This window comes from Zosterops lateralis (genome assembly GCF_965231275.1).
Source record: "Zosterops lateralis genome assembly, chromosome: 5".
NCBI classification, from domain to species: domain Eukaryota; kingdom Metazoa; phylum Chordata; class Aves; order Passeriformes; family Zosteropidae; genus Zosterops; species Zosterops lateralis.
Window position 1 is genome coordinate 23109712 of NC_139766.1, and position 16759 is coordinate 23126470.

At 40.1% G+C, this 16759-nt stretch overlaps 1 protein-coding gene across 3 annotated transcripts in view; it reads left to right on the top strand.

The window, feature by feature from the left end:
- Nucleotides 1-792: 792 nt before the first annotated feature.
- The window catches only part of KLHL5 (kelch like family member 5), a gene marked incomplete at its 5' end in the record, with an annotated part of 52317 nt that continues 36350 nt past the window's right edge, over nucleotides 793-16759 (top strand). For 2 of the 3 annotated variants that reach the window (XM_083861819.1, XM_083861820.1), the window contains 2 exons: nucleotides 793-942; nucleotides 3773-3886. The remainder of the gene's footprint in view (nucleotides 943-3772; nucleotides 3887-16759) is intronic. The other variant, XM_083861821.1, reaches the window with a different exon arrangement.

Genomic DNA, 16759 nt, shown 5'->3' on the forward strand with positions numbered 1-16759 from the left:
CCTCCACCGAGCTAGTAATTTTTACACAGCTGGAACAACTAGCATCTTTGACACCCCCATCTTCCTGTCAAGTTTAGTTAAAAGTGGCTCATTCATGTATTGCCAGCCGGGGTGGGAGCTGTCAGACGGGTGAGGCGCACGGCCCGCAGGCCGCGGTTCCTGCAGAACGCGGGGTCTGTATCTGTTACTGCACCGCCCTGCCTCAGCAACGGCCTCCTGCACCCTCAAACCACACTGAGCAGCTGAGGTGCATCTGGCTGTCACACGGTCTATTAATTCGGAAAATCATCTACCTCTGGATGGCAGCGGGCACTGGTCCGGCATTGTGTGACAAGGACAGGAAAGGGGGGGTGTGTTTGCACATGAGGCAGTCAGGACCGGCTGCCTCAGCATCGAGTAGAGGGTCCCGAGAGGAGGTGAACGGCTGCGGTGTGTATTACCAGAGGTTTATTTCTCTGAAATGGGGCAGCGTGCGGCTACGGAAACGTTTGGCTTTGTGCTTTTGGAAGAAGGACGGACACGCAGCGACCTGACACGGCCACCGCCTCCTCTGTCGCCTCCCTGGCCCCGCCGGCAGGGGGCGCGCGGCGCGGGCGGTGCCTCAGCCTGAGGGGAGCGGCCCGGCCCCGCCCCGCCACACGCGGCCACGCGCCGCTCCCGCCTCGGGGAGGGGGCGGGACCCGCGGGCAGGGGGCGGGGCTCCTCATGACCCCGCCCCCGGGCCGCCCGAGCGCGGGGAGGGGCCGGAGCGGGGCCGCGGGGACGCGACAGCGGGAGCGCGCAGCGCCCGCGGCTCCCGGCGGAGCGGGAAAGCTGGCGGCCTCCGGGCGGGGCGGGGAGAGAGGGCACGGGAGGGGACGGCAGAGGGTGCAGGGGCCTTCCTTGACATTTTTTTCTTTCTCCGCCCCCTCCCAGCCGCGCCCCCTTCCCGGACCGTGAGAGGTGAGAAGGGCGGTGGGGGCTCGGCAGCGAGGGGAGGGGGCCGCGGCCGCTGGAGGGGGAGGAGAGAGCGAGGAGGAGGGCGAGGGCCGGCGCCTGCGAGGGCTGGGGGCGGGCTCCCTCCTGCCGGCCGGCTGTGGAGGAGCCGCGGCCGCCCGGGGGGGCCGGTGCCCCGTGGGCCGTGTCCCGTGCCCGGGCTGAGCGGGCCCGGCGGAACCGCGGCGCTCGGCGGGAACAGCGGCGCTCACCCGGCGGGGCGGGGCGGGGCGGGGCGGGGCGGGGCGGGGCGGGGCGGGGCGGGGCGGGGCGGGGCGGGGCGGGGCGGGGCGGGGCGGGGCGCGGGGTCCGGTCCGGTCCGGTCCCGCCGAGACGGGCGGCCCCCGGCCGGCTTGTGCAAAGCGGTCACAGCGGAGACATGGTACAAGTGCACTGACACAGCTCTCGGGGGCTTAACCCCGTGTCTCTTAACCTTCACCAGCACTGTATGAAATAGTGGAAAACATTTATTTTTTTTTAATTTGAGACTGGTCGAAAAGATTAGAGCAGGGCTGGCTGCCAACTCACTACTCCATCGGGAGCGGCGTTAGTACGCGGGGAGCAAAAAGAAGTATAAGTGTTGAACATCAAAGAGCTGCTGATTATATACATTGCTGGTTAATGTTTTTCCTTAAAGCGTTTTTGTGGCTCGTGGCTTTGAGCTCGGCGTGGTTGAGCTCCGTGAGCCCCGGGCAGCCCCTCTGCAGCCCGGCCGCCCCGGTCCTGCTCGGCTCTGGGGCAGTGAATGGCACGGCAGTCAAAGGAGGGCTTGGCCTCGTGCCTTTCTTTTACTTAAAAGTTGGTTATGAAATTTCGTGAGCTGAACTCCAAATACATCTCCAAACAAAACTCCAAATTCATTTTTTGAAGAAAGAATTATTGCTCAGGTCTTCTACGAGCATGAACAGGAATAAAAATTTGAACTCACGGTAACGTGGGTGAAGCTTTTCTATCGAGACAAACTCTATGTACTGGATGGGTGGATCCTTTTTAAAAACAGGTCATACAATGTATTTGCATGAGCAATTAATCGATTTTGCCAGAAATCATCTGATCATTTCTCATAAAGTTCTTTTTGCCTGGGAGTTTCCAGGGGCATATATGGATTAATATTAAAAAAAAAAAAAAAAAAAAAAGGCAGCACCCTGTTCCTGAACTTCATAGGTGCATTCCTGATAGGTCAGATTGTATTCCCATTTTATGTTTTTCCTGTTTTTCCCTTGCTGAACAATGCTAAGGAGCATAAAGCAAGATAAAACCAAAATAATAATAAATAATGACCCAAATCTGAGTCAAATAGTGTTTTCTTCTGCTGTGTGTCAGCCTCATTGAACCATCCATTCCTCAGTGATGTCCTCTGCATGGGCAAGTCTGCTACCAAAGGCAGCATGTTTACACCATGGCAGTAAACTAAGGTGTTACACCAAAATGCAATAACTACTAATTTAAAATAGAAAAGAATTAGAGTGAAGATGAAGAAAATCTTCCATTAGACCATCATGGTTAAGCAGTACTTGCAAGCTGTTGCTAACAATGACAATTCATGTTGGTGGACTTGTTCCAACTCTGGACTTTTGCATCACCCATGCTTTTAAAAAGATTATTGTTTGCTTATTTTTATGTCTTGTGGCTTTGTTGATGTAATTCAGTGTTTCATGATATGGTAAAAAAGATTACCTAATCAGAGATAACATGAGCCAATAATGAAAGTTTCTACAGCTCTTAAGAAATTATGGTATGATTTTACATTTCCCTTACAAAATTCTTAGTTTCCTCTCTCCATAGCAATTAAATTGCTTTTCTTTAGAGCAGTCTCACCAAGTAGAAAAGTGAAGAAGTTACAAACCTGACTATCCACTCTTGCTTTTTGTTGTAAGAACAGAATCTTTCATTCAAAGGTACCAGCAAGGCAATGCTGACCATAGACACATGTATTATTTGGCTGCATAGCCTTAAAAAGCAATCATATGGGAGAGATGGGATGATGTGCTCCAGATGCAAGGATGAGGTGGTATTACCCTTCAGAGACCTGCAAGGTTCTTGAAGCTTGTAAGGAAGATCAGACTGTGAGAGGTTACATATTAGGTATCACATTATGCCTGCAGGTATCATGTAAGGCTACTTTCTTTCATTTCCAAGTGCATATCGTAATTTCTTTGGTACCAAGCCAAAAGGATACATATACTATTTCAGCGGGCTGGATTTTTTGAGTAGAATCTAACTCTGGTAAGAAAAATTTTAGTGGACTGTAAATAGGTAAGGTTTGAGAACCACTGTAAGTGTGAATTTTAGAGCTGCTCCATTTAGGGAAGCATGTTTAGTGGTGGTACTTCGCTTTATTCACCAATGCAGTCAGTGTTATTCTTTGGCACCAGTGTTCAGCTTAAGTGCTTTGTGTGGCAGATCAGTTCTTCACTGCTTTTCCCTTCAGGGAGGAGAATCAAAGATAAGGGTGACAGTGGACTAGGGTTAGTTTGGTTTTTTGGTGGGTTTTTGTTTGTTTGTTTTTGGTTTTGATTTGTTTTTTCCCAGTAGATACTGTCTCTGTAAACCAGTGTTTCTTGAGAATTTACATATTCACATTTCATATTAATTTCTCCTCTTTTTTATGAGTCTTTGTTGATGGGTATGTAACTTGAAGTTGTGGAAGGAACTAGGGTGACATTGTTCACTGACACACTTTAGCATATTCCTATCAGTAAGTGTAAGAATCACAAAACAAATTGAAAGAAGTTTTATCTAAACAGAATAGGGAATCTGCTTTTAAGATGATTCCTTTTTCTTTTCTCCCCTCCAGTGGGAATTTTTCTGCCTCTAGATTTTTCTCTGCTACCTCAATTTTTTTGGAAAGAGGAAGACAAATGGAACTAGATGATTCTTTGAACAACTAAAGATGATTCTGGTGTTATAGGTAAGTATTGTATTTACTCAGTTCTAACAGCAAGTTATGTCACAAGGAATGTGATTTTAGCCTGAAAGGGTACATAGTCTTCCTCACATCTGAAATTTTTTTTTTTTTTTTTTTTTTTTTTTTTTGTCATCTTATATAATACATCGTGTAAGGGCTTCTTTCTGGCAAGTGTGCATAAGCAGCAATGACTTTGCTCTTCTGTGGTCTTCATATGCTGGTGTTTGGACCATTTTTATGTGATTTCAACACTTACGCTCTTTATCAAAGCATGCTTTATAGAAGACTGTCAGCATTACTGTAACGTTCAATTTTGATCTTTTCAAAATGCATGAGAAGTCTTTGAATCTTTTAATCATTATAAGAAAAACAGGAAAATTGATACCGAGTCTGTTAGAGAAAATACTGCTTTATAGAAATTCTTATGAATAAGAATAATTCATTTATAATTCTTATGAAATAAGCAAATGCACAATCACATCTCATCACTCCAACAATACTGACTGGGTTTTGCTTTATTTCATTTTTTTAGCAGGAAAGTAGTAAGACTGTTCCAAGTGAAAGTAATTTTCAAAGGGAGTAGCTTTGACATTTGCACAAAGGAAAACGATAAAAGAATGCTAAAGCATGAATACATGCAAGAATCTAGCTTTATCTGAACTCTCTACAAAGTAAAATACTGCTGGAAAATAAGTGCTAAGGGTGATAAAAGCAATCCAATTAATTTAGAAATACTAGCGTTTACTAAAGTGAAAAAATCTGCTTTCTCAACTGTGAGATCTCTCTGCTTTGGGAATGTTAATAAATTCCTTTAGAATTCACTCATGATACAAATACAGAAGAGAGATGGTCTTTCTCCCTGTTCATGACATGATCAGTCACATTGTTTCCCTCAGTCAATCCATATCTTTGTTGGTATCTCCCACCACAGATAATTATTTGAAATGTTAAGGTTCCTCGTAAATTGTTTTCTGAACAGTCTTTGTGTTTTCATTACTTTGCAGTTCAAAATGTGGTAGCTCCACCTACCAAAATAGCCAACCTCCTCCAGGCTGTCAGAATTTGTGCAGACTTGACCTGCACCCTTTCTATGGTGGTCATGAAAGTTGAAAGGGATTTGAAACAAATGCCAAAGTGTACTACAAAGAGAAGGAACTGAAAAGGTTGATCTTTATATGAGATATATCTTTATTCCCATCTTACTGCAAGGTACAATGACTAATAATCGAGCAGGGCTGCTGATGTTTAATTATGTCTTATGGACTTTGCTGGCATTTTCCAAAGGACAAATTTCTTTAAAGTTGATTATTGATTTCAGTCTGTTCAGAGGAATACTTTGCCAATTAATTACCTCTTCTGGCAGTTCTAAGTACAACTGATGTTAAAAATCCTGATGTCTTCTATAACAACAGGATATACTTTAAAGAAAAATTTTTGAATGGTAGCTTGGATTCTTCCAAGATCATCCACCAAATTTTCAAAGTAAGTGGAAGACTGTTCACAAAATTGTTCGAGATGTTTTTGTAAAACCATGAAATATAAGGTAGAGTGAGTACTGGTTTAATTTCTTTGAAAATGCGTGTGGATAGGCTTGTCTCACTGCCTTAGCTGATGCTTTTGTCAAATAGCAAATACATTGACTCCCTTGAAAAGAACTTAATAAAGGACGATGATTATATGATCTATCTAGAACAGATTTGAGTTGATTTGGGTGGAAGTAGTATCATTTGTTACAAGTTAAAAAGTTCACACTCTTCTGGGACTTACTGTAGCCTCAATCTCAGAACCAACAGAACTTGTCAAAATGAGGCTAAAGTACTGCCTTAAAACAGATTCAATATTCACAGCACCTGGCTGTATCATATGATACATATTCATGGTGTAAAGTAAGACAAGACTCAAATCCATAGAGTTTGAACTGTAAAGAATACAAATAGTCATATGGCTGAATTAGCAAATTAGTTAAAAGTTTACAAGTAGTGTGTATGTGGTGAGGAGATGTAGGAGAAGTTCATAGGAAGATGAGATTTTTATCGGTGGTTTTGATGGTTGGATTGTTTGCAAGCAAGTTCTTACTTGTTAGCAGAGTAGATGTTTTATGTTGACTTTTGCATGAATAAGCTATTAGCCTGACAGTTGCTGTGAAGCATTATATGTTGGTTATTCATTAGATCCCTATGCACTTGTCTGGTAGATAGATAAAATGTATTCTAATATTCTAAAAAGGAATACTTTTGAATATTAAATGATCACTTCATCCTTGCCAAAGATGAAACCAAAGTTTAAATCTTGCTCTTTTACATGCAGTATGGGAAATTATGTTTTGAATGTAAATGTAATCACAAACTTTTGCATTCAAACTATAATGAGAGCATTATAAAAGTAATTAACTAGAATTAGTCTATGAGTTTATAAACATGTGGGCAGATCAAGTGATAAGCAATAGAACTTGACTGTGCATGTCCTTTCACTTCCTGATAGTTTTTGTAATTAACAAATACAAACTTAAGTTCACCTTTGCATAAGAAATTGTCTGATGGTTCAACTCAAGAACGATTGTACCTAAACCAGATTAAGTGATAGTTTTCAGTGAATATTTGAACATTATTGTTGTTTGAAAGCTTATAAGCTGAATGAATGAAAAATAATTTTTACAAATACTGAAAGACACGTAAAGAATTGTTAGAATTTTGAACTAATGTAGAAGAGCAATGGACAAATGATTGCAGATCATCTAAATCTGAGGAAATCTATATGCAATAGTACAACACAGTTTTGTATTTCTCTTAAGAAATGGCTAGAGTTGATATGAGAGAATGGAAAAAAATATGCTAAGCAGATAATTAATGTTTTTTATCAATTATGCTTTCTCCTTCTGACAGTTTAGCAATCTGGATTCAAGATTTTTCCCTTTTTTGAGCATATTACTTCAGTAATGGACCTCATGCCCCTGGTAGTGCCAACAGTTCTTCCTGGCACTTTATTATATTGCTGGTGTCTAGTTCCTGCTCCCTGTGCAGAACAGAAAACATTTAGGGGTTCCTTTAAAACTAGGGGTAAGGCAACTAAGATGGGATTGGTATGCTGTTTAGGATAGCTGAACAGTTAACTCTGCAAGTAATTCAGTGATTTAAAGCTTTAATAAGTGGTCAGATTTCTGCCGTTGTTGCCTCTATCCTTAAGCCATTTCAGTTTTATGCAACCATGGAAGGGTAAGAGCTCAGAGCTGTGTTTGAACAATCAGTGAGCTTTTGTGTTGATTTCTGTTCTACTGTGTTTATAAATCCTGGCCTAGGCAGTATGTAGCCACCTTGGCTAAGGCAGTTGTGCATACTCAGAAGCAAAAAATAGGCACCTGGTGAGTCTGTAAGTTCCCCAGGCAAGTTTGGTTTATATCTTGTGGTTTAGTCTGTTCTTCCCTAGTAACATCTCTGTCTACTTGGCAATTTCAGTCAAACTGACAGAATGGAGGCCTTGTTGCATTTAAGTTCTTGAAAGGTTTTGAAAATACAGATGGGTAGGAAAGACCAAATAAGCAATACTGTTTCACCTGCCAGCTGATGGGCCTGTCTGTTCTCAGTCTGATATGGCAAAGAATTTGCTTGTCCTGCCTGTTCTGGTACTTGGTAGGGAGGGATGTGTACATGTGGAATAAGGGAGACTACAAGAGGTGAAACATGCAGAAGAACAGTAGATATTGTCAGAGGAGTTTGTAAAATAAATCATAGCGGGGAATCTGAGATTGCTTTCACATGAAACTGTGGAGACAAAATAAAGAGCCTAAGAAACCATTTTTCTGGTTGTGGTTAGGTGTTGCTAAATTCCTTAGGGAAAGAAAACATGATTTATATATAGATATTGAGGCCTAGCTGAGGCCTAGTTGGGGCCCAAGGCCTGTGACACAGCAAAAAAGTTCTCAGCCATGGCGCAGCTAGAATTAGATATTAAGGTGTTTGGGAAAGATAATAGGGTGTTGAAGGTCTTTGAATAAAATTGTTAGTATGCGGGTGTTAGCCACCTTAAGGGTAAACCAAACAATGTGTGTTTACATTCTTTCCTTTGCTGTGTGCCAATGAAAATATATCTGCATTTGTAAACTATCTGAAAGAGTATATAACCTGCCATTTTAGATGAAATAGGGGGACTTCGTAGGATTAACCATACTGGTCATATCTACACCTGTCTCAGTCCAACCCTCCCTTATTATCGGTATCCCTGGCTTCAGTTAGGAATACCCAGTAACTTGATGCTTAGCTTAATTTAAGATTTAGTAGTATCCAAGTATGGAATTAAAAGAACTTTTTTCTTATGTGCCTCAGATACATACTATTTTAAGCAACATTGATCCAGGTAGTGGACTAGTTTTGTTTTAGAGTGAAGAGGATAGTTAAATATATTGCGATTTGTTCTGCCTTTTTTTTTTCCTGGTAATACTTCTGTGAGCCAAATCACTGGTAAAACTCAATGGAAGTCTTTAGTTAACATCTCCACTTTAATCATCTTGTTTTTACAACTTTGTGAAGCTTATTGTGACATGAAAAATTTATCATCAAGTTACTGCTTGTAGTAAAAGCATGTAATACAAGCCATTGTGTTCTCTCCTCAAGTGGGATCACCAAGAGCAAGTTGCCCAGACAGCTTTGGAATATCTCTAATATCTCACAGCCTTTCTGGGCAACCTGTAGTCAGTCATCCTCACAGTGAAAAGGGTTTAGATGTTGTATTTTATTGATTCTTGTCCTGTCACTGGACACCTCTGAAAGAGCGTTTGCTCCATTTTCTTTGAACCTTCCTTTCAGTTACTTATGCACGTTTATGAGACCCCCCCGAGTCTTCTCTAGGCTAAACAGTTCCAACCCTCTCAGACTTTTGTCAGACAGAAGAGCTCCAGACCATTCCTTGTTTTAATGGACTTTTTTTGCACTCCCTCTTCAGTACGATAATGTATCATACTGCTGAGTAGAGGGGCAGGATCACTGCCTTCACTTGCTGGCAGCACTCCTAATGCAGGCCAGTGGGCCATTAGCCTTCTTTGCTGCAAGGGCACGCTACTGGTTCATGTGTAGCTTGGTGACCAGCAGGGCCTTTCCTGCAAGTTGCTTTCCTGCATATGATATGATTTCATATGATATCCTCATATATTATCTCTTATGCAGTGGTTCGGCTTTTCCAATGGGTGCAGCTCCGGCCAGCCCTGCCGCCACTACAACCCGGGGGCCACTTTGCCAGAGGCGTGGGCAAACCCGACCACGGTGCGGATAGTGCGCAGAATAGAAAGGCGGGACTCTCAGGGTGTGCAACCAAGGGGTGCGTGGTCCCAAGGCAGCGCTCCGAGGAGAGAGACGCTGGCCTCGAGATGGCACGGCTCTTTATTGAGTGGGTTACAGGGGTGGGATTGCGTGGGACCAATCACAACCTTTTGCCAACGTATAATGAGGGAATGCACAACTTTTGAACCAATAATAAGTAACTTGGGGAGGAGGAATACATGATGAGGGCGTGGGGAAGTTATATAACTTAAAGATTGACACTTAACAGAAAAGTGGTAAACAACTATTATGGGATAGGGTTACCAGGACAACCAAGGTTTTGGCGGGAAAGTCTGGGGGAAGGAGAGAAGGGGAGAAGGAGAGGGAAGGAGAGAAGGAGAGGGAAGGAGAGGCCATCTTAAACAATAGTAATAATTACAAATTATAAAACACAAATTATAAAACCAAACTGGAGCAGTAAAAACCCAATTGGAATTGAATTTAAGCACCACCACACAACCTAAAGTTTCAGTTGGGGGGGTGGGCATAACTGAAGCTACTAATTAAACAGAAATCCTCACTGGGAAAGAAATAAGTCTCTTGAGGTGTTTTTTAGTGTTAAATGATTAATTTAGAATGCTCAAGTCAGTGTCTTGAATGCTTTGCTTCAGTAGCTGTGGCATTGCATAGCTTGACATTTAAATACAGTGTAAACTTTTCGCCCACAGACCTCTATGTATTTCTCTTAGAAGTTTGTGTAGTCTGGCATGGGGTACTATGTTGCATTACCTAATCACTTGCAAATCTGCTTCTTCACTGTTTTTTAAATGTGTCATAACCTGGTGGATTTTTATATGGTGCCTAATGTAGAACTGTGAATACTGGTAATTTTTTACCAAATAAACATCCACTCTGCTGTTGACAATGTTGGTAGTGTTATCCTTTACCCAGTTTTCTGTGAGTTTTTGAGTCAATGTGAATACTTCATGGTGAAATAACACTGCTGCTGTCTTGGAAAAGTATTAAAATATTGTCTTTCGTTTGCCCAGCAGATCTGCCTCTAAAAGGAAACTATCTCCTTGTTATTTTGTTTTGATTTTCCTCGCTCTTTCAGTCTGTCCTTTATGGTCTTTTGTAACTTTATTAGGCAATACCTTCTAAACTGGTTCTAAAGAATGGCTTTACTTTCAGCAGGACATCTTTAAATGTCTGCAGAACAGGGTTTTTGTCACCACTCTTTTTTAACAGTGACATTTCTAAAGGATGTGATTTGTGCTGGACTGTTACTGTCTCTAGATTGATGTCTACCTTGTTTCCACTCGAATTGGTGCTGTCGCTGTTCCTGGAGTGGATGAACTGGGAATCTTTCCCTTGTTTTCACTTTGTGTGTTGCTACTTGACCCTTTTAGTACAGAAAACTGGTTCTCTATTTTGAGAGACTGGTCCTTCACAGCGTTGACCATTTTGTATTACAAGTAAGTTTTAACTTAAAACCAGCATCTTACCTGATGGACTGGTGTGCTCATTCTTTGAGAGTGAATAAGCTTGCTGTGCTGTTTACTTAGGAATAGCTCTTCACTATGGCTTTACTTGTAGATGGTGCAGTCCCTAATGATGCTTCAACATTAATTGAATAAAGCAATATTATTGTTTTAATCTTAAAGAAATACAAATGTCTCGAATCACTTCTGTTGTGTGTGAGCCAGTATGATATTTGAGCTCGGATCTAACAGTGTAGTTTTGTATTACATGTAGAAATCTCTTGTTCTGCACCCCACTCTTAGCTGAATAAAATAAACTGCAAACCAGGCTGTTGCTCTGTACAGGTCTTTTCATGCTATTCTGACTACTCCCTCGTGTTTCAAGGGAAATGTACAATGCAAGGTGGCAGAAAGTTGGGATGATGAACCAGTAATTTGGCTACAGCTCATTTCTGCCAGTCAGAACAATAAATTTAGGTACATAAAGTCAGTAGCTGTAGGATGTTTTCCTCTCTTTCTCCTGAATGAACTGTGGCATAGGTGCTGATGTAAGGCACTTTTCACTTAACTGTAAACCAGAAGTGTTTGCATTTATATAAAACGTAGGAATGGGAAGTGATTATTGTTTTATAGAATCATGAAGCATTATTATAGCAATCTTCCTGACATCTTTGTTGAGCTATTTCTGTAACTTTGAGTCTGGAACACAGGAATGGGGAAGAAAAGAGAAAGTAAATATTTAACACTTCTTCTAACAAAAGTGTAGTTATAAGTAGATTTGCAGTTTGAAGTTCATCTATAGTGGTTTTCTTTGAGCAGTTATTTTAATGCCTCAAATTAATATCTGAAAGTTTGGAAATTCCAATTTAAAAAGTGTCAAATTTTTAATGCTGTAAATATGTATTTGGTTAATTGATGAACATCTTATGGTCAGTGAACCTTTCTGTCTTGGTTTGGATAGACAGGTTATTTGCCAGGGAAGATTAGAGTCTCCCTTAGAATGTAAGCCCCTCCTCCCCCTTTCCAAATTATTATAAATTTGCAATTAAAAGGCTATCAGGCAATGATTTTGGGAATAGGTATAGCAGTTCTTTACTAGGGATATTAAAAATATAAATGTTGTAGTACAAAAGAATAAGCAAACAAACAAGAAATCCTAGAAAACCCTGACAGAGTCAGAAATACAACCTGATGCCCTGTTGGTCAGGGTGTTGGAAACAGTCCAAAGTCAGCCCTCCTGGAGTGGCAGATGTGTCCTGTTGGAAGCAGAGATGATCCTGTGGAGCCAGGGGTCCAGAGATGGGTCTGGTCTTCCTTTGGGAGTCCTGTGGGAACACCGGAGTGCCTGCTGACACTTGTGGCTACTTTTTATCTGGGTGAAAATGGTTTAGCTCCTTCTCCCCGGGTGGAGCATCTCACAATAGGATGATGAATTGTATCATGTCATTGGTGAGCTTTAATGGTCCTATTAACAGAAGATATCTTCTTGGAGGTATTGGAAGAGTGAACAGAGATAAGAAACAATACTCCACTCAGTTTCAACAGCTGGCTTGTTATCAGAAAGGCAGTCACCCCCTCTCTCCTGGAGTTACAACAGATAAAGAAGAAAACACCTCCCAAACAGGTTTCAACAGATGGAATAGAATAAAATTTTTTTGGTTATAAAAACCCTTTCTTACGTTTTTAAATACACATCTAGGATCGCTAAACACTGTAATAAATGAGATAGCTGGATTTGAAAAATAAAAAAATAAAATTTATTTCACATAACAGCGAACTCGGAAATGCCACAATAAAAGGACAACCCTGACCCCAGGATCGAAGCTGGGAGCACTTTGGACTGGCCTCTATCCTACCAGTCCCTCTTGTTCATAAATCCCACCACCAAAAGTGCGGTTTATATACAGTTTATTCTCCCCGAGGCAGGGTTTCTTTGTCCACTTCTACTCAGATTGCATACTCATGTGTCTTCTTTTGGGACTTCTGTTCTCCTGGATAGCCTTCCAGGTGGAGATGAGAGATTGATGAGATTTCCTCTCCATGGCTGCAGCTCTTTTTCTGTTGCAAATTCCATAGTTCCTCCTCAGAGCCCCCCCCTTACAGATGTAAATGAGCTTTCCCAGTAGCCCCTTGTGATTTCTTATTTCTATATTTCTTAATTCCCTGCACGAATTATTTTATACAGACATTACCCATAACAACACTGACAATATTACTTTTTCACATCTTAATGAGTCTACTTATGTCTAAAACTTATCTTTTTATATTTAATACTTTTATTAAGCAGTATTTTTTTCAGAAAACAACTCATGTAGTCACAACAAAAACTTTATGTAATTATTTTGACATTTACATTCTTAATTGGCACTTAAAAGGATCATTAATATCTTCTCAGGACTAGCTGAGCTTTTATGATCCCTTTTAAAATTCATTTGACACACTAAATACCTTGAAAATATTATAGCTGAATTGCCTAGAAGTTGAGTGGTGAAAGGTGTTGAAGCTAAATCATAGTAGTGACAGAAAAAATGTTACCATGAAAAGTAGTGTTGTAGTTTAAATATTAAAAGTGCCTCAAAAAAGTATTCCCTATATATGTTTGTTTATTTGAAAACTTGATTGATTTCCTTTGGCAAGAAAAAGGAAAAATCACAATCAACAAAAGCACTAAGCCTTATTATTTAAATAATAATATTTCCATATTTCCCAGTGATACATTCTAAATATGAAGTACACCTTCCCTCAAAATATACAGTAGAAGTATCTTAAGACTAAAATAGTTTAAATTTATCTAGTTTATGCTGGATTGCAATCTACCTTTAACTCTTGTATGAATAAATGTATATCATGTCAGAGAATATCAGTGTAGTAAATTTTTTGGTTAGTAAAAATAATGGGTTTTATCTCTGTGCAGATAAACTGTCTGAAGATTTTGAAAAGGGCAATTTCTAAAGCTGTCAGGCTATGTTCTTGGTGTTACCTATTTACACAGATTTAACATACAGCATTTATTTAGGTATTTATTTTTGTTCACAAGCCAGAATCTGGGAAACTGTCTCTCACTGCTAACTGCAGGGATTTATAGCTTTGTGAACTCTTCATATGAGAGAAATGACGTGCTTAAATGTTCAGGTGTTCCACTTGAAGGAATATCAATCTGTTCATTTAAAAATCAGAGTTTTCAAAGTTGTTTTCACAGTAAGCTTACACAACCTCGTTAATACAGACAGAATTATGTTCTCAAAGGTGACAGTGTACTTATATTTGAAATGTTATTTTGATTCATCGCAAAATGGAAACTGCAACAGTGCCCCAAGGTCAGAATAAATGGATATAAGCACTGTTGTTTTCTCAATAAATACAAACTTTTGCCTTACTAGATGAAAAGATATTTCAGACTCTTTGCCAAGTCTGTGTATACCGTGCTTGACTAAGATGGGTTTTAGCAGGTTTCTCAGAAGTGCGTTAGTGCCTTAGAAGGATGTGTGATGGGAGGCCAGAGGGTGGGCATTTGGATTTGTGAGCTCCAATCACCAAATGAGATGTCAACGATGAAGTCTGGCTGATCCTAGTCAGTGGAAGTCCTAACAGTCCTTTGAGATCTCCTCAAAAGTCAGTTAACTCCTGGCTGGGGATCTGATAAAAGATATCACATTATTCATAGTAACAAAGATTGCCCAGAACAAGAGGCCCTCAATTATTTCCGAGGAATATTGTCAATTTAAACTGAAGAATTAACTGGCACTTGTCTTACCTTGTCATCTATAATACAAATGTTCCTATGAAACAGAGAAATATTTTAGATATTTATGCAGTCACTCCTAGAACTGTAATTTTGAGAATGTGTAGAGGAGCAAGAATCTCTTTAATCTAGAAAAATGAAAGAGAATAGAAAACAGTCTTGTGGTTTGGTATGTTAAAACTACAGCACATTTTGTTTCCAAATCTCTGCTTGAGCCCATAGCTTCACAGCCAAAGAAAAGCAGTAATTGGGCTGGTTTTGCCAGTAAATCAATGAAAAGTGCTGAAAAAGCAGTAGAATCACAAATCTGCCACTGTCTTAGTAGACATGTACTGGGACAGCTTGAATTTTAAATGAGTCTGTTATACAAGAATGAGAATCCAGGTCACTCCTGATGTATAATGGATATACTATACCAGCATAAGTAAAGGTATTTAAAGCTTACTTTTTATAGTTAAATGGATAATTAAAATATTAGTGGTTTGATGAATGTTAAATACACCAGTTGCTTATTCTATTTCTTCACCCTCGATGAACACCCAACAGCAATACAAAAGAGAAGGAGAGGATAAATAAAAAGATGCCATTTTGTTTTTAATTTTTAAGCCTTACTCTGTCGTCCCTGAATGTCTTGGTTTCAAAGTGTTTGAGTCTTTGCAGCAGCTTCTCACGCTGCTTCATGTAAACAATAAGTATTCTTAGAATTTATCTCTATGTTTTGCATTCTTGTTCTCTGAGAGAGAACTTGACTGATGGTCATATTGACCAATGGAGTCAGGAGGTTGTAACCTCCTTGGGCCAATCTTGGCCCTCTGTACAAAATGTATATAAGCCTTTGGAGTCAGATAATAAAGAGCTTTCCATGTTTCACCAAGCTGCTGCCTGCTGTCCTCTGTCAAGGTCCACTCCCACGTCACAACGTGTTGCCCCTCTAAAGGCTTGGGGTAACATTACTCCAGTTTCATTCAACTTGCAGTTACACAAATGACGGTATTTGAACACTACAGTTAAGCGTTTAATAATTAGCTGTATGTGGACAAGATGAATGGGGACTGCATGTCATCCATACAAATTTCGTGCTAATATATTAAAACATTAATCCTTTCCTAAATATTTCCATATATTTCTGTGTTTAAATTAAATCTCCAGGAAAGATGGTAAGAGCTTTGTAGATTTACCTACTTAATCATCTTGCATCTGATGTATCTTCAGCTTTTTTCTGGATATGCTGCAAAAGTCTCAGTATTTGGTTCTGGTAGGCCAGGATGCCAGCAAGATACATACTCTGAAATGTATCTGCTGGAAAGAGCTGGAATGCAGTTCATATAGAAATGAGCTTTTGCTCGCCTTTGTGAGAAGCACTTAGATAACTAACTGCACTCTGGGCAATGATGGGTGAGCTTTCCAGGTTAAAACTAGCACTTTCAGCATTGTGTTTCCTCAGAAAATAACATGACATTCTCCTGGCACTGAGTTTGAAACAGTGTGGGGTTAGGGTGGTAAAATTTGGCACTGTTTAAGTTTTCTTGTGGACTCTGCATATAGTCTGTTTTAAAGAATACTGCAGGTATCCTAATTACAAGATTTCATATTTTGGAGTTCATCATGTTTGTCTGAGAGAGACTGGCTTTCACTTTTGGTGAAAACTGTAGGGTAGTAAAGAAACACTTCTTGTAAATTTGTTGCATATGTATCCTGGAGAGTTGAACAGACTAAATAAGTTGTAAAGTTTGAAAATATATATCTCTGTATCAAGGACTGATAAAATCCAATGCCTCTTTTTTGTTCTAAAATTGTTATTACAATTTGCATGTGGCTGAAATTAATCTCAGCATTTTATACCTAACTAGCTTCATATGTCGGAGAGAAAATAGGCTGGTTTTCATGGGAACTGTAAATTTCTATTGTAAAACTGCAATTTCTATTCCTCATTTGAGTAAAAACTTTTGCTGAATATTTTAAGATGTTATGTAAATTCCTAGAGGGAGTTCTGTCTCAAAAGTATGCATCTCTCTTTTTCACTGTTCCATCACAGTACTTCTAACATGATGTGAAACAGCTGATAGTACATGATTAGACAGAAGCCTTTTGAGTGGTCGTCTTATATTGTTTATTTTGCTTTTCTGGTGTCTTGCAATGGATGATTTTTCTTGCTTTCTGTTTTAGTAATGTATAAGTGAATGGAAACCATTAGCTCATTTCAGATGGAAATTTTCAGTTGCTGCAGACCTAGATTTTAATCAAAGCACATCAAGATGAAAGGTTTTATAGCCTCCACTACTAGTCCCTTGAGCCTTCCGAGGCTGTTCTTGTCCTTTTTAAGTTAGTTCATGTCCTGTAATGAGAAAAAAAATTATTTACAGTTCAGTTTCTCCCCAGCATAATCAGTTATCTTTAGGTTGGT